The following is a 26,162-nucleotide window of genomic DNA, read 5'->3' on the forward strand; positions in this document are numbered from 1 at the left end:
TCTGAGACAGGCATGTCACCCAGCGATGGGTTCCTGCAGCTTTACTTTGGGCACCTCACCCCTCTACCACACAGTACGTGAGGACAGGACCAGCAGAACTGGTGGGGAAGTACTGCTGCCAGCTCTGGGTTCATGGAGAAGCAGTTATGATCAGTGGGAATCGAATGTTCCCCATTGATCCAAATTCTCAGCCCTGCGCTGAGACTTATCAGTCAATGAAGTATTACCCTGGACACATATCCTCTGTCCCCTGACTCTCCTCTTCCCCTTCTCCCTTCTGTGATTCCTCTGTCCCTCTCCCCCTCCACTCCCCTCCCCTTCCCTCTCCCTCCCTCACCTTCTCACCCTCGCACCTCTCCGTCTCACCCTCTTTCAGTCCCTCTCCAATCCCCTTCCCTCTCTCCCTTCCTCCCCCCTCTCCACCCCTTCCTCCCCCCTCTCCACCCCTTCCTCCCCCTTCATCCACTGCCTCTCCTCTGCATCCCCCTCTCTCCCCCCTTCTCTATCCTCCCTCCCTCTCCATCTCCCTCCCCGTCCTTCTCCCCTCCCTCTCCTCTTGCTGTCCCCATCCCTCCCCTCACCCTCTCCCTCCCCCTCCCATCTCCCTCTCTAACCTCTACCCCTTCCCTCTCCACCCTTAACTCTCTTCTTCCCATCTTTCCCTCTCTCCCTCTCCCCAGCCCTCACCATTTCCAGCCTTTCCCTCCCCTCTACACCCCCTCTCCCCTCCCTCTCCTCTCCCCCACCCTCTCTTCTTGCTCTCCATCGCCCTTCCCTTCTCCCTCTCCCACCACCTCCTCTTCCTCTTCTCCTTCCTCCCTCGTCCCCCCCTCCCCTCTCCATCCCCACACCACTCCCGCCCACGCTTCTGCCTTTCACCCCACCCTCTCTCTCTGTCGACTGCCCATTTACAACCCCTCCCCTCACCCTCTCCCTCCTCCCTACCCCTCCCTCTCACTCCCCATTCCTGTATTCCCCCTCCCTCCCTTCTCACTCTCCACTCCCTCTCACTCCGTCCTTCCTCCTCCCACCCTCTCCCTCTCCCTCCTCCCTCGTCCTTCCACCCTCCATCTCCCCTCTCTCCCTCCCCTCTCCACCCCTCCCTCTTCATTCTCCATCCTCCCTCTCTTCCTCCTCTCTCCCCCCTCCCTCGCCCGTCCCCTCTCCGTTCTCCTTCCCCGCTCCATTCCCCTCTCTCCCTCCCTTTTTCATCTCCCCCTCTCCCCACTCTCCCTCTTTCTCTCCTGTCCCACTCCCCTCCCTCCGTTCTCCGTCTCCCCTTCACCCTTCTCACCTCCCTCCCCTTCCCTCCCCTCTCCCTCTGCCCTCACTCCCTCCCCACTCCCACTCACTTTTTCCCTTCCCTCCATCTCTCCCTCCTCCTCCCTCTCCCGCACTCCCTCCCCTCCGGATACACCGGCTTCCTTTAGCGAGCTGCTCACCGCAAATTTGTTTCATTTTCACGAGGCGCGGAGAAAGCGGAGAGCGACTCGGGTCCAGGTGTCAAGGGTCAGGCCTCCCCCCACTTGGTAAGCGCTCTCTGGTAACTTTCTCTCGTTTAAATCCGTGCAGGTCTCCAACGCCTCGATTTAGAGTTTATTCCTAGAGCGAGGGGCCGAACGGACTCCTATACTGAGGAAGTGTGTGTGTGTGTGTGTGTCTCTGCCGCCTTAACCCCCTGTCCGCGGTCTCTCCCCTTCCCCCTGCTCCCGCCGTGGATTATAGCGCTCGGGTTGGAAGGCGATATTCAGTTAACCGTTTGCTGCGGCTGGAGAGACCCAAAACGCAGCTGCCCTCGCCCCTCCCTTCCTCTTTCTCACTCGTGGTTTAATGTGGAGACGGGGGCCGGAGGTGTAAATATCCCCCACCTCTCGCGGAGCTGTGGGTCCCGAAGCCGACCGCTCTACCTGTTGGCCGTCCCCAGCCCGTGGAGCCGTTGTCCGGGGCAGACTCCGGCGGCCTGTTGCTAACTCGGCGGATCAGATGTTGGGTTGCTGCAGTCTCCGAGCCCCAGCTCCTGGACACACGGGTTGCTACGCAACGGGGAGACATTTGACCAGTTTGGGCTGTACGAGCTCCGTGCCACAGCAATACCTCCCACCCATCTCTCTTCCCCACTCTGCAAATAATCCCCCACCCTACCCCACACACGTCTTGCTTTGCTGCCATGCGCGGTCCATAAAACTATAAGACATTAGGAGCGGAATTAGGCCAGTCAGTTCATTGAGTCTGTCCTGCTATTCCACCACGGCTGATTCATTATCCCTCTCAACCCCATTCTCCTGCCTTCTTGTAACATTTGACACCCTCACTAATCAAGAACCTATCAAATATACCCAATGATTCACAGCCGTCTCTGGCAATGAATTACACAGATTCATAATCTTCTGCTTAAAGAAATTGCTCCTCATCTGTTCTCATGGGAAACCCTTCTTGTTCTGAGGCTGTGCCATCTGGTCCGAGACTCTCCCACTGTGGAAACATCCTTTCCACTGTGACTCTCTTTCAGCCTTCCAATCTTCAATGTGATTCCTATGCCCACTCCCTCCCACGGCAACTGCGCTGCAAGAAAATCTGATTTTATGTCCCTGCCTCTCACCACTGTGCATGATGGGATCCTTTCTTATCTAGTCTGTCTAAATTCCTTTTGATTACCTGCCCATTCACAGAGAACAAACCTAGGCTTTCTACAGGACCAGACTCTTTCCTCGTACAGGATCACAACCTCGCCGTGGTTTGAAGGCTTGCGAGCCTCAGTGACCCGGAGAGCTATGCTGACTGGAGTCAGGGCTTTTGTGCTTTGGTTCTTGGTTGGGGCACTCATGCCAAACAGGTCAAGTGGTGGAGGCCAGACAAAGAGTGGTCCGGGTTCCGGAGTTTAGATCGGGGCCAACAACCTGACAGGTAAATCACATTTGTTACGGAAGCAGCAATGAAGAATCCTCCTGCGCCTGAATGCGACGGCAGTCCTGGACTTGGGTGACTGACAGTAGTCAAACCAAGCTACTGGGATGATGACGACAGCCCCGAACACCGCCAGAGACCTTCACCGCTGCCCTAAACACGGGCAGAAGAAAAAAACTTCTTTCCAGCAATTACAGATACGATGTAAATTTATCTTAAGAAATGAGAGGGGAAGCATTTTGGAAAGTAGTTGGGGTAGCACATTGATATGTAAACGTATACCATATACATATACGTATACCACATTGATACGTATACGTAAATGCCACCGGAAAGATGGCACAACACGCCTCTCCCTTTTTCTTCGAAGATTGCGTAGATTCAGCATGTCACTAAAAACTTTGACAAACTTCAATAGATACACCGTGGAGAGTATCCTAAATGGTTGAGTCACTGTCTAGTATGAAAACTCTAAAGCCCAGGAACAGAAATTGGCGGATAGAGCGCAGTCCATCAAATGCACACCATACCCCCACCCCCACCACTGATAAAATTTACAAGGAGCACTGGCACAAGAGAACGGCGTCCATCATCGAGAACCCCTCCGTCTAGGCCATGCACTCTTCTCGCTACTAGCATCAGGCAGGAGGCACAGGAGCCTGAGCTCCCGCACCCTTTGGCTCGTCAGGCGGCAGTTTTGCCGTTTTGCGTTTGACTTTTTTTTTTCACGAGGCCGAGACTCTCAGCCTAGCACGGATGGAAAGCGTGCAAGGAGCCAGCCGTTTTCCGCTACAGCACCGGCCGGAAACACCGCTAGGTTCAGGAACAGTTACTGCCTTCCAAACATCAGGCTCCTGAACGAGCGAATTGATTCTATGACCTACAGACTCACTTTCAAGGATTCATGTCCTCTGTGTTATTATTTCGCACAATTTGCCTTCATTTGCACGTTGGTTGTTTGTCAGTCTACGTTTGTGTATAGTTTTCTGTAAATTCTATAGTATGTCTTTAGTTTCTTGTAAAGGCCTGCAAGAAAAATGACTTTCAACAGTTATTCTTCAACCGCTAGGCTCCTGAACCGGCAAGGATAACTTCTCACTCACCTCAGTTCCGAACAGATTCCACAACCTACAGATTTCACGTTCAGGGACTCTACAACTCCCGTTCGCAATATTATTTTTGTTTTGTTTTTGCACCTTGTGAGCTACGTCGTAGAACATGGAACAGGGGAAGAATCCCTTTGACCCAACATGTCTGTGCTGACCAGAATGCCAGTCTAAACTAATCCCATCTGTCTGCACGTGGTCCACACTCGCCCATTCCCTGTATATCTATCAATCTGTCAAAATAACTCTTAAACATTGTTTTCATATTTACCTGGTCCCACTACCCCCTCTGTAAAAATAAACTTGCTTCTCAATTCTCATTTAAACCTTTGTCTCCTCACCTTGAACCTATGCCCGCTGGCATTTGATGTTTTCACTGCAGGAAAAGATTCAATTACCCCCACTTGTCCCTTTCACAATTTTGTACACTTCTATTAGGTTACTTCTCAACCTTCTCCACTTCGGAGAAAACGAAGTTTGCTCAACCTGGTAGTCTAGAATGCAGACAGCACGGGTGATAACAATGAACTACTAATTAGCCTAACAGACAGGTGAGCAGGAAGGGGTCGGACTTATCGTTTCTGACTCCCTCTGGTGGCCAGTTCGAGGTATGACAACAAAGTCTCTGTGGATCCCTGATGTCTTCATCTTCAGGATCAACCTACCACGAGGATCTTGATGTCCCTTTAGAACAAAGATGAGGAGGAATTTCTTTAGCTAGAGGGCGATGAACCTGGAGGCCAAGTCATTGAGTATATTTAAAGTGGAGGTTGATAGGTTCTCGATTAGTAAAGTCATCAAAGGCTACGGGAAGAAGACAGGAGAATGGAGTTCAGAGGAAAAATAAATCAGCATGATGGAATGGCAGAGTAGAATGACCATACTCTGCTTCTATGTCTTATGGTGTACAACGGAGAGAGATGTGGCACCAATGGTCCCATTAATGATGTTCCCAATTTTCCCAGAGAGGCTACCCCACCATTCCCTCACTCCTCACCAGTATCCAAAGGTTTTAGAGCGGGAACATCCACAGGAGAAATATACACCACCCTCCCGTGCTCTCCCACCTCCTGATATTTCTGTCTACAACAGCCTCTGCCTCCTGTTCACCTCCTCAGCAGAATTCAAAGGAGTTCCTGGGAGTGTTCTCCCTTCGAGTTCCACCCTTCCCCATTCCTCTCCCTCTGTTTCATCCCTCCCCATTCCACCCATCCCCTTTCCTCACTTCCCAGTTCCACCCCTCCCCGTTGCTCCCCTCCCTGTTCATCGCTTCTCTTTCCACCCCTCCCCCCACCCCTCCTCCCTCTCCTCCACATTCTTCCTCCCAACTCCCCACTGTCGACCTCCCCTCCCTTCCTCCCATTCCCTTCTTCCCCCTCCCACCCCTTCCCCTACCCTTGGTCCACGGCGTCAGTAACCCCCACCAACGCTGTCCCTCTTCTCCCCCCTCCCACGCAGCAGCGTTGGTTCCCTCCTCCCCCGGGACAGCGATGAACGGAAACATCTCCAGCAACAGCTGCGACATCAACGATTTCAAGCTCCCGGCCTTCACCAGCGTCTACAGCGTGGTACTGGTGGTGGGTGTGGCGGGGAACGGCACTGCGCTCTACGTGTTCGTGGGTCTCACCCGCCGCAAGACGGCCAACATCATCTTCATGATCAACCTGGCCATCTCGGACCTCTTCTTCAACCTGACGCTGCCCACCCGCATCGCCTACTACAGTCTTAACGAGTGGCCACTGGGCACCTTCCTGTGCCGCATCAGCAGTTATGCCTTCTACCTCAACCTATACTCCAGTATCCTGTTCCTAACAACGCTCAGCGTCTTCCGCTACATCGCTATCGTGCACCCGGTACAGGCCGAGAGTTTGCTGACGGTTCGCCGTTTGCCTCACCATCTGGCTCTTCGTGGGTCTTGCCGCGGCGCCCTTCCTGATGGCGACTCCGCAGGGTGATCACGACAGCCTCCGCTGCTTCGAGCCGCAAAACATGACCTGGAAACTGCTCCTCAAGTTGAACTACATGGCGCTGGTGCTGGGCTTCATCCTGCCCTTTCTCACCATCCTCGCCTGCTACGCCGGCATCATGCGCCGGCTCTGCTCGCCCACGCAGTGGCGGCACAGGTCGCTGCGCCCCTCTCGGAGACCTGTCTGCATAGTGTTCATCGTCCTCCCTTCCGTTTCTGCTTCTTGCCCTATCACATCATCCGGCCCGTGCACCTACACCTGATGATACAGGACCACCACTGCCGGCCCTTCACCCTGGCAGTGCAGAAAGCCGTTGTGGTGACCCTGTGTCTGGCGGCCTCCAACGGTTGCCTCAACCCCCTGCTTTACCACTTCGTGGCGGAGAACTTCCGCCAGACCATCAAGAACTCGGGCATCTTCCGCGCCGGCAAGTCTACGACGTTCCGCACCGAGAGCGCCGCTGTGCCTAAGGCTCCGGAACCCGGTGGCGCCCAGAGCCTAGCCCTCGCCTCTATGCCCACACAATCCGCCCTGTAAGACGCGCTCTGGCCGGGACACAGCGCCAGAGTTAGCTCCACAAAACTTCATTCATTTGCAAAGTTTTATAAAAGTCGTTCTTGTACAATCTCCTGTATGAAGAGATGTTATCTCGCTGTCTCTCTTTCTGTGACTCTGACTCTGGAAGAGACCCCTCTCGCTTTCTTTCCCTCTGTCTCACTTTCTCCCTCTGTCTCTCTCCCCTTCTCTTCCTCTCTCTCGCTCTCTCCCCCTCTCCTTTCCCCTCTATCCCCACTTCTCTCTCTCTTTCAACGTTGGTTTCGGTTTTCAACGGTCAACAGCCCAGTGAAGGTAATGCAACTGATGTGTGTACACATGGGAGGCTGGTTATACGTGTGTCAGTCCAAGGACCCACGGGAGAGAGGCAACGGCGGGCAGGTAGTGAGGATTAAACAGGCCCTGCCCACTGGCCTCAGTTCCCCGTCACCTGCTTTCTGTAACTGGATTTTGTTCAAGGTCGCAGAGAGGTGTGATGGTGGTACTGACCTGGTCGCGCAGGTGACGGTGAAGATAGCTTTAGGTTCAGGGCAATACAGTCAGTCTGGTGCATTGGGCAGAAACGTGGTCAATAGAATCTAATCCCAACAAGGGATCTCATTGAAGCCGATCAAATAATTAAAGGCCTAGAGTGGACGTTGAGAGAGTTTTTTCTAAAGTGGGGGAGTCCAGGACCAGAGGACACAGACATCACAGACGTGAAGATAAATTTCTTTAGCCAGAGGGTGGTAAATCTGTGGAATTCATTGCCACAGATGGCTGTGGAGGTCAATTCATTGGGTGTATCTAAAGTAGAGGTTGATTGGCTCTTGATTAGTCAGAGTGTCAAAGGCCACGAGGAGAAGGCAGGACAATGGGGTCGAGAGAAACAATAAATCAGCCATGTTCGAATGTCGGAACAGGCTCGATGGGCCGAGTAGCCCCATTCTGCTCCTTACGATGCACTGGGACCTTGGAATGTGTCCACAAATCCTTAAAAGCAACAGGACCGGTCAAAAAGTGGTCGGAAAGTCACATAGAATGCTTTCCCGTGGAGAGGTCATGCAAGAACGGTGGGCACAAGTTAGACCACAGTGGGAGCACCAAGCACGCCACTGCATTAAAGGAACGAGGTTGCTGGGGTGCCTGATAGGGTAGTGCAGGCCGAAGCCCTCATCCGATTGAAACCGTACCTGGGAGACGTGACTCGCCAGGAATAACTGATAGTGTTCCAGGGGACTGACACCAGTATTTCCATCTGAACTTGTGTGTTTGCAGTCATGGTAATGAGAGACACGGGAGACACCAGACACAGTGTTTGCAGGAATTTTATAAATAGCCATAAATATCTGGTACATAAATAACGATAGACAGGTAGGACACAGATCACCACGGGTCCAGAACAGGCAACTCGAACAAACACACACAAACAGTCATCTAATCCATAACGGACTCCCGCTGTATCGATCTGGTCCAAGATTGCACCAGGGGTCAGTCAGATTGCGAAACTCCTGCTGAAGTCCATGGCAGAATGTTCATGAATCCCTCACTGGGGTCAGGGCTGGCTGGAGAGAAGGAAAATGAACATTAATGTGACAGAGCGACGGGGGGAGGGGGGGTAGTTGCGTTCGCCACCCACAACCCAATGGGCGGCTCTAACTACCCTCTACGCCAGCTTCGGCAGGGGGTGGGGCACTCTCGGTGCCATGCCACGGGCAGTGGGTTTTCCTCATTCCCAGCAGCTGCCGACATCTACGAATTTGGGATCGGGGCGGGGCTGCATGATGGTTTCCCAAAGCACTCATCACGGGCCGTTTAACATTTTGTTATTTCGTTATCGTCACGCACATATTCCTCATTTGTGGATGTGTTGCGACTTTACTTAGAAAGCGAATCAAAAGCTTGTATAAAGCCAAGGCAGCAGCCTCTGTGGGAGGGGCAGCATTTTCCACACCCCAGGTCCCCGACGTAAAGCCGAAATGACTCCTGTTCATGCACCCCAAATCAACAAACCCATAACCTCACAGTCCACCACAGTGAGTCCGCAGGGTAGGTGAGAACGATATTATCGAGAGGTTTTCGTAATTACGAAAATGCACAATTCCAGACAAAAGATGGAAGGTTCGGGATAGATGGGGAAACACGCATGAGCCCTACTAACACACCGCACCATCAGGACCTGACAGTGTCAAAGGAGTTTTATTCTGAATCAGACCCAGGGTGAGTGTGTCATAGAGCAGTGTGGAGGGAGCTTCACTCTATATCTGACTCCAGGATTGTGCGATGGGACAGTGTGGAGGGAGATTCACTCTGTGTCTGACCACAGGAGTGTGTGATGGGACCGTTCGGAGGGAAATTCACTCTGTGTCTGACCCTGGGTGTGTGTTCTGGGATCGTACAGAGGGAGCTTCACTCTGTGTCTGACCCTGGGGGTGTGTTCTGGGATCGTACAGAGGGAGTTTCACTCTGTGTCTGACCCTGGGGGTGTGTTCTGGGATTGTACAGAGGGAGCTTTACGGAGTGTTCATTCTGTGTCTGACGGGGCCGTGTGGAGGGAGCTTTACGGAGTGTTCACTCTGTGTCTGACCTGGGGGTGTGTGACGGGGCCGTGTGGAGGGAGCTTTACGGAGTGTTCACTCTGTGTCTGACCTGGGGGTGTGTGACGGGGCCGTGTGGAGGGAGCTTTACGGAGTGTTCATTCTGTGTCTGACCTGGGGGTGTGTGACGGGGCCGTGTGGAGGGAGCTTTACGGAGTGTTCACTCTGTGTCTGACCTGGGGGTGTGTGACGGGGCCGTGTGGAGGGAGCTTTACGGAGTGTTCACTCTGTGTCTGACCTGGGGGTGTGTGACGGGGCCGTGTGGAGGGAGCTTTACGGAGTGTTCACTCTGTGTACAGTCGGTACTCACCTCCACTGCTGGTGCTTAACAGCCGAACTTGCTCATGGATCCAATCCTGTCCATCCTCAACCCAAAGCAGCCCTTGGAGGAACCCTTCCTGCTCCGGCTGCGGGAGCCCTTGTACTTGCTGGTGACTTCGAGGAGTCGAGCCCAACCCCGCGGGGTGAGTGACTCTGACGCCGCAGCCTCACGCACGGATCGGAGGAACGTGTCCTCCACTGGGGCTCGGAGCATGGACCTCACCTCTCCCTTCTCGCTCAGTGGCTGTGGAATGGAAGTCAGGGCTGGCTTGAACTCGCTGTCCGCGTTCGAGGGAGTCAGTGAGTGGGTGGGGAGGGAAATGTGGCGAGGACAGGGACTGGCATTGTATCTGAATATCACGCTGGGAGTATGGCCACAGCAGGATCCCACTACCCTCACTGCTGATGAGTAGGGTTGGGGTGGGACACATGTGGGATCCTGTTCAGTCCCAAATACAGTGACCTGTCAGTTCATGAACATTTCAGTTTAACCTCATCTGCAGGAGAGTTTGTTCCAAAGAGTGACCCTCCCACAGTATCAGACCCCTTCCACAGTGTGACTCTCCCTCAGCACCATCCCTCCCACAGTGTGACCCTCCATCAGTGCCACCCCTCCCACAGTGTGACCCTCCTTCAGTACCAACCCTCCCCAGTCTGACTGTCCCTCAGTACCACCCCTCCCACAGTGTGACCCTCCCTCAGTACCACCTCTCTCACAGTCTGACTCTCCCTCAGTACCACCCCTCCCACAGTGTGACCCTCCCTCAGTATGACCTCTCCCACAGTGTGACCCTCCCTCAGTACCACCCCTCCCAGTGTGACCCTCCCTCAGTACCACCCCTCCCACAGTATGACCCCTCCCACAGTGTGACCCTCCCACAGTGTGACCCTCCCTCAGTACCACCCCTCCCAGTGTGACCCTCCCACAGTACCACCCCTCCCACAGTCTGACTCTCCCTCAGTACCATCCCTCCCACAGTGTGACTCTCCCTCAGTACCAACCCTCCCACAGTCTGACTCTCCCTCAGTACCAACCCCCACAGTGTGACCCTCCCTCAGTACCACCCTTCCCACAGTCTGACTCTCCCTCAGTACGACCCCTCCCACAGTGAAACCCTCCCTCAGTACCACCCCTCCCACAGTGTGACTCTCCTGAGTACTGCACCTCCCGAGGCTTGACCCTGACTGGAGGACAGATGACGGGCTGGATGGCTGACATATTTAAACTTTTTTCACAACAGGGAAAGGCTATTCTGCCCACTGAACCACTGCTGGCTCTCTGAATGGAATGCCTACATCCTCACATTTGCACCAACACCTCCCCCGCCCCGTCCAATTCCATCCCTCACCTACACGAGGTGTAATTGTGTAACCCTCTGACCCGTACAGTACTGGAATGTGGGAGAAAAGCAGATCACATGAAGAGTGTGTGAACACCACACAGACAGTGTGAAGCCCAGAGTGGTTAGGCAGCAACACTACCCGCCACATTAGTGCGTTACTAGGAGCATTAATCTCCCTCAGCACGGTTCTCCTGACTGAGGTGGAGCAACAGTGTCAGGCCAGGGTCTCATGCGGGGTGGGGGAGGGAGATTCCAACTTCCCCCACCCCCCAGGGGACTTCCAAAGCTGATCATTGGTCCATCGGAATCAGGACAGACCCCTGTCCCCTGGCACGGCATCACGTTGCTGTGCCAGTGTCTGCTGTACTCCCCTGAGCCTGCACTGACAGGGTCAGGTTAACATGGTCAGTTCAACCAGGGCTGGGTTAATGTCGGTTTATCCATGGCTGGGTTAACGTCAGTTTAATGCCCAAAGTCAGTTTAACAAGAGCTGTGTTAACGTAGTTATTTCAACTGGGTCTGGTTTAACTAGAGCTAGGTTAACACAGTTAGTTTAATCCAGATGGTTTAACCAGGGCTGGTTTATCTGCAGATGGGTTAATTGGGAATAGATTAATTAGCTCTGGATTGCTGTAGTAGGAGTTGTTTGTCTGGGTTGTGGGGTTAACTGAGCTAGTTATACTATAGCTGGGTTAAGTAGAGTTGCTGTAATGGGGGGGGGGGGGGTGTGGATGCTAGTTTATGGGTGACCACATTCACCAAGCTTGGACACAAAAAAGTTACACAGGTACAACACAACTGACTCACCACCCACCGATTCTGGTGTACCTACAGCGTTACTGAGGGAGTGACTCGAACTTCCCCCCCTCCCCTCCCCCACCGATATCTGCCCAACCCGTGGTGGGTCGTCTCGGATCTGCCACAGGGATGGGAGGACGGGACGGGACGGGCGGTGAGACAGACTTACCTGCTGGCCCAGCTGGAGGCTGGGTCTGCCTCCCACTATCACCATCAGCCATGTCAGGCACACAGCAGGAAGGACGACGGAGCGGACAAACATCTCCAGGTGTGGGTCAGCGCAGCGGGAAAGGTGGTCACTGTGAGAGGCTTTACCAAGCGTCCCACCAGAGCCAGCCTGCACACTGCCCTGCTCTCTGGCACATGCTGGCTCCTTTTATAAAAGCCCAGACTGACGTCAAACACAGGAGGATGCAGTTTCCATGGAGAATTCCCCTTTCTGTCAAAAATTTGCCCCTTAGCCCTTTCCCTTTCCAGGAAGATTGATGGATCACCATGTTGATTCTCCCTACCCTGCTCTCAGCCACACGACAACGCCGGGAGCAGCAACAATCCCGAGACATTCACAGTAATAGCATCAGTGCAGGCATTGTCCTGGTCACTCCGGGGGTGGGGTGGGGGGGGGGCAGCGGTCACAGGAACCCTTGGATTGGTCACACAGGCAGGGATCACGGAATCAGGGATGACCAAGGATGGGATTGGAAGGCTCCCATCCCGGGTAGGGATGTAGGGGTTTGAGGAGGTTACAGAGATGGCAAGAAATGTAGGCATCGGAGAGGATTAAAGAGTCAGGGAGGTGTGTATGGACTGGTGGGGGTTACAGAGAGGGGGAGGGATATAGGGGCTGGTGGGGGTTACAGAGATGGGGAGGGGTGTAGGGGCTGGTGGGGGTTACAGAGATGGGGACGGGTGTAGGGGCTGGTGGGGGTTACAGAGATGGGGAGGGGTGTATGGACTGGTGGGGGTTACAGAGATGGGGAGGGGTGTAGGGGCTGGTGGGGGTTACAGAGATGGGGACGGGTGTAGGGGCTGGTGGGGGTTACAGAGATGGGGAGGGGTGTATGGACTGGTGGGGGTTACAGAGATGGGGAGGGGTGTAGGGTCAGGACTGGGTTACAGAGATGGGGAGGGGTGTATGGACTGGTGGGGGTTACAGAGATGGGGAGGTGTGTATGGACTGGTGGGGGTTACAGAGAGGGGGAGGGATATAGGGGCTGGTGGGGGTTACAGAGATGGGGAGGGGTGTAGGGGCTGGTGGGGGTTACAGAGATGGGGACGGGTGTAGGGGCTGGTGGGGGTTACAGAGATGGGGAGGGGTGTATGGACTGGTGGGGGTTACAGAGATGGGGAGGGGTGTAGGGTCAGGACTGGGTTACAGAGATGGGGAGGGATGTAGGGACTGGTGGGGGTTACAGAGATGGGGAGGGATGTAGGGACTGGTGGGGGTTACAGAGATGGGGAAGGGTGTAGGGGCTGGACTAGTTTACAAGGAATACCCTGCCCCACAGGCCTCAAATTCCCATGAAATCACAATGTCTCTCAGGTCACCCCAATGTCTCCCTGCAGACCACGAGGTCACTGTTATCCTCAGCAACATCCTATCCAACCCCCAACCCTAAGAGGGAGACGGTATCTGATCCCCATTCAGAGTGCTGATGAATCAATGTCTATCTCTGGTCACGGGCTAATCGGGACCTCTCCCCAACAGTGAGGAACTGTCGCCCACCCAGGTCACGCTAATACCTCAGTACCGCCTCCCACTTTGTTTCCCTTCCTCAGTATCACCCAATCCTCGGGCGCGTACTCCCTCAGCAGCGCCACCTTCTGTTCTCACAGATGTAAAAAACTTCATTTAAATACAAAGGTTAGGGGTTACAAGACAGTTACTGAATTCAAATTGCAGTAGAGTTATTAGCACCTACAAAGTACCAAACTCCCTGCATTCCCAGAAATCCCCTACTGAACCCATAGTGGTCGCATGCTCCCTTTCCAAGGACACCCTGGCACGAGTGTAGCCTTGGAAGAGGGCAGAGACCTGGACCCGCGAATGGCCATCTTGGCCAGGCTCAGAAGCAAGCCCACCAGTAGATTCCCCCGAGCGACCGAAACCACCCCCTCCCCGTGTGAAGCGCCCCGCACACGGTGCGGTGCTGCGAACTGACCCGTGACCGAACCTGAATTCTCTCTCTCAGCGGGCTACGTCCCAGGTTGCGGTTCTGTGCGTCACTCGGCCCGTCCTGCGTCACGCCGCTACCTCTCTGACCTTTCAGTGAAGCATTTCACTCCGTGCCATTAACGAGGGTCCCGCCGGCCGCCGGAGGGACTGCTGCTGCTTAAACATTCCCAGCATCGGCACCCGGATTCTTGCGGACGGGACTCGGTGTTTCCCAGGAGACCGCCGTCTGCTCCAGACCCTGTATCGTCATGAACATCACAGGGACCAGCCTCCCCTCCACGGGCTCTGTCTACACTCCTCACTGCCTCAGGAAAGAGCCAACATAATCAGCGACCACCCGCCACCCGGACATTCTCTCCCCACTCCCCCCACAACCATCCGGCAGAAGTTAGAAAAGCCTGAAAGCACGTATTGCACTACCAGCCTGAGGAATAGCGCCTACCCCGCTGTACAGACTATTGAACGACTCTTGCATGATGAGATGGACTCTTGGCCTCACAATCTACCTCGTTGTGATCTGCATTTTATCTGCACAGCCCTTTCCGGTAGCTTTTACAATTTACAGTACTAAGAAAGAACATAGAGCGGTCCCGCACAGTGCGGACACTTCGGTCCATGGTGTCGTGGGACCTTTTTACCCACTCAATCTAACCCTTCCCTCCCACACAGCCTCCATTTTACTTCCATCTAAGAGTTTCTGAAATGTTATTGTTTTATCTTTTTCTCCCACAATGCAAAACAAGTTTTTGACTGTATCTCATCTGCCTTGATCCTCAGACGTTTCCTCCCAGCGTCACCCCCTCTTCCTCACTACAGCCCTCACTACTCTTCCTCACCACACCCCTCACTACACTTTCTCACCACACCCCTCACCACCACAACACTTTCCAAATCAGTCTCGGCCTCTCGCTCCTGTCCCGCGGATTAGACCGTGGCGGGACCCCACCGTACACCAGGAGCTGGTCACACCTCCTCAGCGGACGCAGGCACACACAACCACTTGTATATACACATCCATGTACACGCGTACACACTTAATTATGCACTTACACACAAACACACACTTGCAAGCAATGTACATACACATAAAGGCACCTCTACAAATACATACTCTTGTACGGATACACACTCAATCTCTCTCTCTCCCCTCTCCCCCTTCTCATCCACGGCTGTGGGTTGAGGTAGGTAAGGATGCAGCTGGTCTTGAGCCGCACCGAACCTTTCGGAGGTAGTTGGGATGCCCAATGGAGCCGGAGAAGAAGGGGTTAAGCCCCCCCCCCCCGAGCGTGCGGTAATGAACAGGAAACATGATTATATTGTCGCTTTGTGGGGTAGGGGTCCCGTAGGGAGCTGAGTGCTCCCCTCCCGACACAAGATAAAGCCTCTGGGGTCCTGCGGCCTATGCTGAGTCAATCGCATCTCGGTAGCTCCCGGCGCCGGCCTGTGAGAGACAGCCAGTGACAAAAGCTCCCTCAACATGGGGCTGATCCCTCTCCGAGACCGACGTGGTTCAGAATTCCATCTCGGTCCCCGCGGGGACTGGCTCCTTCGGTCAGTGAGGGGGTGGTGGCACTGACTCACCTCGATCAGTGGCGATACCCGAGCCGACTGTACTGACCTTCGCTGGGTTTGGAGTACTGCTCGTGCCCTCTGCCCTCACAACCCTCCTATCGTCCCTCCAGACCTTTCTCCTCTCCCCTACAACCCTCCTCCCCTCCACTGCACTCCTCTTCTATCCCCCATACCCGCCACCCCTCCCTCCAAACCCCCTTACCCTCCCTTACGCCGCTCCTCCCTTTCCCCCCACCCTTACTCAACACCGGTCCCCCTCACCTTACCCCCCTCTTCCTCCTCCCGTCACACCCTCCCCTTACCCCACCCCCCCACCTCTCTCCTAACACCTCACAGTCTCCTCTCCTCTCTCTACCTGCTTTCACTCTCTCATCGGCCCTTCTCCCCTTCCTCACCGCTCCCCCTCCTGCTCTCATTACTCCTTCCTCAATCTCACAACAGGAGACCCCAACCCTGCCCTCAGACATGGGCCGTCGCTCCTCCCCTTGCCCCCACCGTGCCCTGTCTTAACGTCGGAATCTGATGAGACCGAGAATTCCGTTCCCGGGACGGTCCCGTGGCCCAGGTAGCACCCGCCTTCCCTACCCTCTCACTCTACCCCTCCACACCTCCATACCATCCTCGCTCTGCCGCTCCCCTCCCCTCCCCATCTTCCCTTCCGTTCTCCTCCTTCTCCGTCTTATTCTCCCCATTCCACCCCTCCCACTCCCCTCTCCCCTTCCTTCAATTTACGCCCTCTCCTTGCCCCTCTCCTCTATCAATCTCCCAGTTCGACTCCCTCTCTAACCCTCGCCCCTCTCTGTCTCCGACTGACCCTCGCTGCGTTCTGTGGGGTGGGGCTGGAACAAGGTTCCCGTTTCCTCATCCCAGATTCCCAGCACCTTGAGTCTGAAGGCCCGCTTCCTCACGAATCCCTGTATATAGGCCCCTGCCCTCCCCTTCCCTCTCCTCATCTGTTCCACCACCCCCCGGGGCGAGGGGTCTATCCTACCACGGAGACCCATATACCCGCCCAGCCGCCTTTCACACCTCGTCGATCGGTGGGATCACAGGCCCTACGTGTGCAGATCAGCCTCGGGAGGCAGGGATTCACCTCTGTCCTCGGGGGTGGGGGTGGGGGGGGTAGTCATTTAGGCCTCTTTCCATTCACGGACACGAGTACCCACCCCTACAGACAGAGGGGTCAGGGTGACTCAGCGCCCCTCCCCCACGGACAGAGGGTCAGTTCACCCCCCCCCATTCTCAGGGACAAAGGGGTCAGTCTCCCTGATTCTCACGGACAGAGGGGTCAGTCCCCCCCCGATCCTCACGGACAGAGGGGTTAATACCCCCTGATCCTCACGGACAGAGGGGTCAGTCGCAGTCGCCCCCGATCCTCACGGACAGAGGGGTCAGTCGCATTCGCCCCCGATCCTCACGGACAGAGGGGTCAGACGCAGTCGCCCCCGATTCACACGGACAGAGGGGTCAGTCTCCCCTGATCCTCACGGACAGAGGGGTCAGTCCCCCCCCCACCCGATCCTCACGGACAGAGGGGTTAGTTCGCCCCGATCCTCACGGACAGAGGGGTCAGTCCGCCCCGATCCTCACGGACAGGGGGTCAGTCCCCACCCCCGATCCTCACGGACAGGGGGTCAGTCTCCCGGATCCTTACGGACAGAGGGGTCAGTCTGCCTGATCCTCACGGACAGAGGGGTCAGTCACCCCCCCCGATCCTCACGGACAGGGGGTCAGTCCCCACCCCCGATCCTCACGGACAGGGGTTCAGTCCCCCCAGATCCTCACGGACAGGGGGTCAGTCTCCCTCCACTCCCGGTTGATCGCATCTCCTTGGTGGGTGGCGGGAGCTCATCCTGGCCCCCATGAAGCGGGGAAGGTGACTATGCGTTGCCAGGTTACAGCGGGGTGGGGTCGGGGGTGGTTGCTGTCTCCTCGATAGCCGCAACCTCACTGACGTCAATGTAAAAACGCGTGAAAGGCGGCGTCGCTGGGGTAACCGCTTGGTCGCTCCGGGCAGCCGCTGAGAGCGGCCAGGTCTGCGGGCGGCGGTGGTGTGGGGGGGACTGGGGTTTGGTGTGAGACCGGGTTGTGCCTTGTGGAGGGATGGTGTGAGGTCGGCGGAGGGAGTGTGAGGGCGAGGGGTCGGGGTGTGAGCAAAGAGCGGAGCCGCCTGTCTCAGTGTCCCAATAACTAGGGCCATCGCCTCCCAACAAGCAGCCGAACATCGCACCTCTGGCAGCTGAAATAACTCGAAGGTAAACTGTTCCCGGGTCAGAGGTTCCGCAGACTCGGTCGAGACCACTCTGGAAGATTGAGGGTTTTCATTGCATAGAAACCTAGAAAGCCAACCGCACAATACAGGCCCTTCGGCCCACAAAGCTGTGCTGAACATGTCCCTACTGTGGAAATTACCTAAGGTTACCCAGAGCCCTCTATTTTTCTAAGCTCCATGAGTCTCTTAAAAGACCCTATTGTTTCCTCCTCCACCACCGCCACCGGCAGCCCATTCCACACACACACCACTCTCTGCGTAAAAATCCTACCCCTGCACCTACTTCCAAGCACCTTAAAACTGTGCCCCCTCATGTTAGCCATTTCAGCCCTGGGAAAAAGCCTCTGGCTATCCACACAATCAATGCCTCTCATCATCTTGTACACCTCTATCAGGTCATGTCGGTCCAAGGAAAAAAGGCCAACTTCACTCAACCTATTCTCATAAGGCATGCTCCTCAATTCAGGCCACATTCTTGTAAATCTCCTCTGCACCTTTTCTATGGTTTCCACATCTTTCCTGTAGTGAGGTGACCAGAACTGATCATGGTACTCCAAGTGGGGTCTGACCAGGGTCCTATATACTGTAGCTGAAACATTACCTCTTGGCTCCTAAATTTAATTCCATGATTGAAGAAGGCCAATGCACTGTATGCCTTCTTAACCACAGAGTCAAGAGTCAGTGGCAGCTTTGAGTGTCCTATGGACTCGGACCCCAAGATCCCTCTGATCCTCCACACTGTCAAGAGTCTTACCATTAATACTATATTCTGACATCATATTTGACCTACCAAAATGAACCACCTCACACTTATCTGGGTTGAATTCCATCTGCCACTTCTCAGCCCAGTTTTGCATCCTATCAACATCCCGCTGTAATCTCTGATAGACTCCACACTATCCACAACACCCCCAATCTTTGTGTCATCAGCAAATTTACTAACCCATCCCTCCACTTTCTCATCCAGGTCATTTATAAAAACCACGAAGAGAAGGAGTCCCAGAACAGATCCCTGTGGCACAACACTGGTGACCGATCTCCATGCAGAATATGACCCGTCTACAGCCACTCTTTGCCTTCTGTGGGCAAGTCAATTCTGGATCCACAAAGCAATGTCCCCTTGGATCCCATGCCTCCTTACTTTCTCAATAACCCTTGCATGGGGTACCTTATCAAATGCCTTGCTGAAATCCATATTCACTACATCTATTGCTCTACCTTCATCACTGTGTTTAGTCACATCCTCAAAAAATTCAATCAGGCTCGTAAGGCATTATCCACCTTTGACAAAGCCACGTTGACTATTCCTACTCATATTATGCCTCTCCAAATGTTCATAAATCCTGCCTCTCAAGATCTTTTCCATCAACTTACCAACCACTGAAGTAAGACTCATTGGTCTATAATTTCCTGGGCTATCTCTACTCCCTTTCTTGAATAATGGAACAACATCTGCAACCCTACAATCCTCCGGAACTTCTCCTGCCCCCACTGATGATGCAAAGATCATTGCTAAGGGCTCAGCAATCTCCTCCCTTGCCTCCCACAGTAGCCTGAGTTACATCTCATCCAGTCCCGGTGACTTATCCAACTTGATGCTTTCCAAAAGCTCCAGCTCATCTGCTTTCTTAATATCTATATGCTCAAGCTTTTCAGTCCGCTCTAAGTCATCCCTACAATTGCCAAGATCCTTTTTCATAGTGAATACTGAAGCAAAGTATTCATTAAGTACCTCTGCTATCTCCTCAGGTTCCATACACACTTTTCCACTGTCACACTTCCAGAGGTGACTGTTCTGCTTTCCAAAGACTTTCTTTGATCTTGGAGGGAGTTGATAGAGATTGATAAGACGATAGATCAAGAGGGCAGACAGAGACTTTTTCCCTGGACAAAAATGGCTAATACCAGGGGCATTACTTTCAGGTGATTGGAGGAAGTAAAGGGGGAATATCAGAGGGAGTTTTTTCTACCTTGAGAGTGGTGGGTGAGTGGAACACATTGCCGGGGTGGTGGTGGGGGCAGATATATTAGGAGCATTTAAGTGACTCTTTGATTGGGATATGGATAAGAGAAGAAATGGAGGGTTATGGGGAAGGGAAGGGTTAAAAGGTCGGTACAGCATTGAGGGTCGGAAGGCCCTGCACTGTGCTGTACTGTTCTGTGTTGTCTGATCTGAACAACAACAGAGACAGGGAGAGGGGTAGGGGCCGGAGGGGTTTACAGTCTATATATCACGAAGGACAGCCTCCCCACGCTGTTTTAAGAATATTAAACAGCTTCCTTATACTGAAGTTGCACTCTGGACCTCACCCTCTACGTCATGATCTTCACACTTTGTCGGCTACCCGCACTGCACTTTCTCTGTAACTGTGACACTTTATTCTGTAACTCTCTTTCCTTGTACTAATTAGTGTCACTGTGAAAGGCACTAGCAGTGTGCCAGGTGTTGAAGGGTGTGAGGGAAGAGAAGTGAGTACAGTTACTATTACAAGGAAGAAGGTGCTCAAAAAGCTGAAGGACCTAAGGGTACATAAGTCATCCGGACCAGATGAACCGCACCCTAGGATTCTGAAAGAGATAGCGATAGAGATTGTGGAGGCATTAGTAATGATCTTTCAAAAATCATTGGGCTCTGGCATGGTGGCAGAGGACTGGAAATTGCAGATCTCACTCCACTCTTTAAGAAAGGAGGAAAACAGCAGAAAGGAAATTATAGACCTGTGAGCCTGACCTCAGTGGTTGGGAAGATGTTGAAGTCAATTGTTAAGGATGAGGTTATGGAGTACTTGGTGACACAGGACAAGATAGGACAGAGTCAGCATGGTTTCCTTAAAAGAAAATCTTGCCTAACAAACCTGTTGGCATTCTTCGAGGAGATTACAAGTTGGATAGGGGATGCAGTGGATGTTGTATATTTGGACTTTCAGAAGGCCTTTGACAAGGTGCCACACATGAGGCTGCTTACCAAGTTAAGAGCCCATGGTATTACAGGAAAGTTACTGGCATGGTTAGAGCATTGGCTGATTGGTAGGAGGCAGTGAGTGGGAATAGAAGGATCCTTTTCTGGTTGGCTGCCAGTGACTAGTGGTGTTCTGCAGGGGTCAGTGTTGGGACTGCTTCTTTTTATGCTGTATATAAATGATTTAGATGATGGAATAGATGGCTTTGTTGCCAAGTTTACAGATGATATGAAGATTGGTGGAGGGGCAGGTAGTGTTGAGGATACAGGTAGAACGCAGAAGGACCTAGACAGGCTAGGAGAATGGGCAAGAGAATGGCAAATGAAATACAATGTTGGAAAATACATGGTCAAGCACTTTGGTAGTAGAAATAAATGTGCAGACTATTTTCTAAACGGGAGAAATTCCAAAAATGTGGGATGCAAAGGGACTTGGGAGTCCTTGTGCGGAACACCCTAAAGATTAACTTGAAGGTAGAGTCGCGGTGAGGAAGGCAAATGCCATGTTAGCATTCATTTCCAGAGATCCGGAATACAAGAGCAGGGATGTGATGCTGAGGTTTTAAAAGGCACTGGTGAGTCCTCACCTTGAGTATTGTGAACAGTTTTGGGCTCCTCATCTAAGAAAAGATGTGCTGGCATTGGAGAGGGTTGAGATGATGTTCACAATGATGAATTTGGGAATGAAAAGGTTATCATATGAGAAGGTCTGGGCCAGTACTCATGGAATTTAAAACGAATGGTGGGGGGTGTCTCATTGAAACCCTTTGAATGTTGGAAGGCCTATACAGAGTAGATGTGGAAAGGATGTTTCCCATGGCGGGGGATTTGAGGACAAGAGGGTACAGCTTCAGGATAGAGAGGCGACCATTTAAAACAGGGATGCGAAGAAATTTCTGCAGCCAGAGGGTGGTGAATTTGTTACCACAGGCATCTGTGGAGGCCAGGTCACTGGGTGTATTTAAGACGGAGAGTGACAGTTTCTTGATTCGACCCGGTTACGGGGAGAAGGCCGGGGAGAGGGGCTGACGAGGAGAAAACGGAGCAGCCATGATTGAATGGCGGGGAGCAGACTCGATGGGTCTGTGTTTTATGGTCTTCTGGTCTTAATGAAATGAAATGACGGCATGCGGAACAGCGTTTCCGCTGAGTCTCGACAATAATAAAACGATTTGCAGTTTGTTTTTTTTTGAGGGAGGGAGAGGCCTTTCATTGTGAAAGTGATAGCGAAAGTATTTTCCGCCTGGGAAATCCCACCAAGCGGCAGTTCCACGCAGAGGGACTGATCACCACCTCTCCCGGACATATCACCACCCCTGGCCGAGATGGCCACACGGAGGCTGAAGGTGTTCTACCAGCGTAAAGGTAAGGCAGACTGCCTGCAGCAAGCGACGGCCATTAGCTGGGCCCTGGAGCAGACTGCGACAGAGGTTAAACAGGAAAAGGAACAGGTGAAAGAAAAGCAAACGCTGCTACTACAGACATCTCTGTGTTCGAAAGGGATCGGAACGCTCCTGAGCGTTTAGACTCGGGATAAATTTGACACGTAAAACACAGAAAAAATGCGTCGTTTGCGACAACGCCCTGCACAGCCGAGCGAAGTGCCGAGGACAGCCCGCCAGTGTATCCGTGCTTCTGGAGCCAACATAAAATGCCATAACTTACCAAGCCGTGCCTAGGCAGAGTGATAGGACAGTGTGGAGGGAGCTTCCCTCTGTGTCTGACCCCGGGGGTGTGTGATGGGACAGTGTGGAGAGAGTTTCACCCTGTGCCTGACCCTGGGAGTGTGTGATGGGACAGTGTGGAGACAGTTTCACTCTGTGTCTGACGTTGGGAATGTGTGATGGGACGGTGTGGAGGGAGTTTCACTCTGTGTCTGACCCTGGGAGTGTGCCATGGGACAGTGTGGAGGGAGTTTCACTCTGTGTCTGACGTTGGGAATGTGTGATGGGACGGTGTGGAGGGAGCTTCACTCTGTGTCTGACCCTGGGAGTGTGCGATGGGACTGTGTGGAGGGAGCTTCACTCTGTCTGACCCCAGGAGTGTCTGATGGGATGGTGTGGAGGGAGTTTCACTCTGTGTCTGACCCTGGGCGTGTGTGATGGGACAGTATGGAGGGAGTTTCACTCTGTGTCTGACCCCGGGAGTGTGTGATGGGACAGTGTGGAGGGAGCTTCACTCTGTGTCTGACTCCAGGAATGTGTGATGGGATGGTGTGGAGGAGCTTCACTCTGTGTCAGACCCCGGGAGTGTGTGATGGGATGGTGTGGAGGGAGCTTCACTCTGTGTCTGACCCCGGGAGTGTGTGATGGGACAGTGTGGAGGGAGCTTCACTCTGTGTCTGACCCCAGGAATGTGTGATGGGACAGTGTGGAGGGAGCTTCACTCTGTGTCTGACCCCAGGAATGTGTGATGGGACAGTGTGGAGGGAGACTCACTCTGTATCTGACACAGGGAGTGTGTGATGGGACAGTGAGGGGGGAGCTTCACTCTGTGTCTGACCCCAGGAATGTGTGATGGGACAGTGTGGAGGGAGACTCACTCTGTATCTGACACAGGGAGTGTGTGATGGGACAGTGAGGGGGGAGATTCACTCTGTGTCTGACCCTGGGATTGTGGGATCGGAAGGTGTGGAGTGAGTTTCACACTGTGTCTGACCCTGACAGTGTGTGATGGGACAGTGTGGAGGGAGCTTCACTCTGTGTCAGACCCCGGGAGTGTGTGATGGGATGGTGTGGAGGGAGCTTCACTCTGTTTCAGACCCCGGGAGTGTGTGATGGGATGGTGTGGAGGGAGCTTCACTCTGTGTCTGACCCCGGGAGTGTGTGATGGGACGGTGTGGAGGGAGTTTCACTCTGTATCTGACCCCAGGAGTGTGTGATGGGACGGTGTGGAGGGAGTTTCACTCTGTGTCAGACCCCAGGAGTGTGTGATGGGATGGTGTGGAGGAGGCTTCACTCTGAGTCAGACCCTAGGGGTGTGAGCTGCAGAAAGATTCCCTGGGAATGAGTGATGGGGATGAGTAGGGAGAGGGAGGTGGGACATTGCGGACATAGTCTGACAGTATTAAGTTGAAAATGTTACTGTTCCAGCTGCCCAACAGACCCAACTCCAACAGCTACCATGCTCACATTATGTGGACGTGGTGAACCTGAAGAAATGGATCTTGGAATCACTGCGGAAGGTAGGAGCAACAAAAGCTTCTTTGCACATGGCCACACCGAGCAGCAGTTCAACCACAAGAGTCTCCAATGATAGTACTGTGTAATGAAGTTTGTGTAACATTACCTCTGTACCTACTCTCCACATCAAAGCATCTCGGCGTGTAACCACCATCTACATCACTGTGTCTCTGCCTGTACCTACTCTCCACATCACAGTGTCTGTCTGTACCTGCACTCCACATCACAGTGTCACTGTACCTACTCTCATCACAGTGTCTGTCTGTACCTGCACTCCACATCACAGTGTCTGTCTGTACCTGCACTCCACATCACAGTGTCACTGCCTGTACCTACTCTCCCCATCACAGTGTCTGTCTGTACCTACTCCCCACATCACAGTGTCTGTCTGTATCTACTCTCCACATCACAGTGTCTGTCTGTACCTACTCTCCACATCACAGTGTCTCTGTACCTACTCTCCACATCAGTGTCACTGTACCTACTCTCCACATCACAGTGTCTCTGTCTGTATCTACTCCCCACATCACAGTGTCACTGTACCTGCACTCCACATCACAGTTTCTGTACCTACTCTCCACATCACAGTGTCTGTCTGTATCTACTCTCCACATCACAGTGTCTGTCTGTACCTACTCTCCACATCACAGTGTCACTGTACCTACTCTCCACATCACAGTGTCTCTGTACCTACTCTCCACATCACAGTGTCTGTATGTACCTACTCTCCACATCACAGTGTCTCTGTCTGTACTGACTCTCCACATCACAGTGTCTCTGTACCTACTCTGCACATCACAGTGTCTCTGTCTGTATTGACTCTCCACATCACAGTGTCTCTGTACCTACTCTCCACATCACAGTGTCACTGTACCTACTCTTCACATCACAGTGTCTCTGTCTGTACCTACTCTCCACATCACAGTGTCTGTACCTACACTCCACATCACAGTGGCTGTCTGTACCTACACTCCACATCACAGTGTCTGTCTGTACCTACTCCCCACATCACAGTGTCTGTCTGTATCTACTCTCCACATCACAGTGTCTGTCTGTACCTACTCTCCACATCACAGTGTCTCTGTACCTACTCTCCACATCAGTGTCACTGTACCTACTCTCCACATCACAGTGTCTCTGTCTGTATCTACTCCCCACATCACAGTGTCACTGTACCTGCACTCCACATCACAGTTTCTGTACCTACTCTCCACATCACAGTGTCTGTCTGTATCTACTCTCCACATCACAGTGTCTGTCTGTACCTACTCTCCACATCACAGTGTCACTGTACCTACTCTCCACATCACAGTGTCTCTGTACCTACTCTCCACATCACAGTGTCTGTATGTACCTACTCTCCACATCACAGTGTCTCTGTCTGTACTGACTCTCCACATCACAGTGTCTCTGTACCTACTCTGCACATCACAGTGTCTCTGTCTGTATTGACTCTCCACATCACAGTGTCTCTGTACCTACTCTCCACATCACAGTGTCACTGTACCTACTCTTCACATCACAGTGTCTCTGTCTGTACCTACTCTCCACATCACAGTGTCTGTACCTACACTCCACATCACAGTGGCTGTCTGTACCTACACTCCACATCACAGTGTCTGTCTGTACCTACTCTCCACATCACAGTGTCACTGTACCTGCACTCCACATCAGTGTCTGAACCTACTCTCCACATCACAGTGTCTCGGCCTGTACCTACACTCCACATCACAGTGTCACTGATTGTACCTACTCTTCACATCACAGTGTCTGTCTGTACCTACACTCCACATCACAGTGCTTGTCTGTACCTACACTCCATATCACAGTGTCTGTCTGTACCTACTCTCCACATCACAGTGTCTGTACCTACTCTCCACAGCACAGTGTCTGTCTGTACCTACACTCCACATCACAGTGTCTCTGTCTGTACCTACTCTCCACATCACAGTGTCTGTTATACCTACTCCCCACATCACAGCATCTCGACGTGTAACCACCATCTACGTCACTGTGTCTCTGCCTGTACCTACTCTCCACATCACAGTGTTACTGTACCTACTCTCCACATCACAGTGTCTGAACCTACTCTCCACATCACAGTGTCTCGGCCTGTACCTACACTCCACATCACAGTGTCACTGATTGTACCTACTCTTCACATCACAGTGTCTGTCTGTACCTACACTCCACATCACAGTGTCTGTCTGTACCTACACTCCATATCACAGTGTCTGTCTGTACCTACTCTCCACATCACAGTGTCTGTACCTACTCTCCACATCACAGTGTCTGTCTGTACCTACACTCCACATCACAGTGTCTCTGTCTGTACCTACTCTCCACATCACAGTGTCTGTTGTACCTACTCCCCACATCACAGCATCTCGACGTGTAACCACCATCTACGTCACTGTGTCTCTGCCTGTAC

At 53.1% G+C, this 26,162-nt stretch overlaps 1 long non-coding RNA gene and 1 pseudogene across 3 annotated transcripts; one reads left to right on the forward strand and one right to left on the reverse strand.

The window, feature by feature from the left end:
• The first annotated feature begins 5,500 nt into the window (after positions 1 to 5,500).
• On the forward strand, positions 5,501 to 6,514 carry LOC140198390 (cysteinyl leukotriene receptor 1-like; annotated as a pseudogene).
• Positions 6,515 to 7,823: 1,309 nt separating this feature from the next.
• On the reverse strand, positions 7,824 to 22,307 carry LOC140197921 (uncharacterized). 3 transcript variants are annotated; one of them, XR_011886055.1, is made up of 4 exons: positions 22,215 to 22,307; positions 13,745 to 14,047; positions 9,419 to 9,673; positions 7,824 to 8,076 (listed from the first exon to the last, which is right to left on the reverse strand). It is a non-coding gene; the product is annotated as an uncharacterized lncRNA (long non-coding RNA). The 3 variants fall into 3 exon arrangements; XR_011886057.1 differs by having other exon boundaries at positions 13,733 to 14,047; XR_011886056.1 differs by lacking the exons at positions 13,745 to 14,047; positions 22,215 to 22,307 and adding an exon at positions 11,740 to 13,660.
• Positions 22,308 to 26,162: the final 3,855 nt, after the last annotated feature.

The sequence above is a fragment of the Mobula birostris genome, chromosome 5 (genome assembly GCF_030028105.1).
Source record: "Mobula birostris isolate sMobBir1 chromosome 5, sMobBir1.hap1, whole genome shotgun sequence".
Lineage (NCBI taxonomy): Eukaryota > Metazoa > Chordata > Chondrichthyes > Myliobatiformes > Myliobatidae > Mobula > Mobula birostris.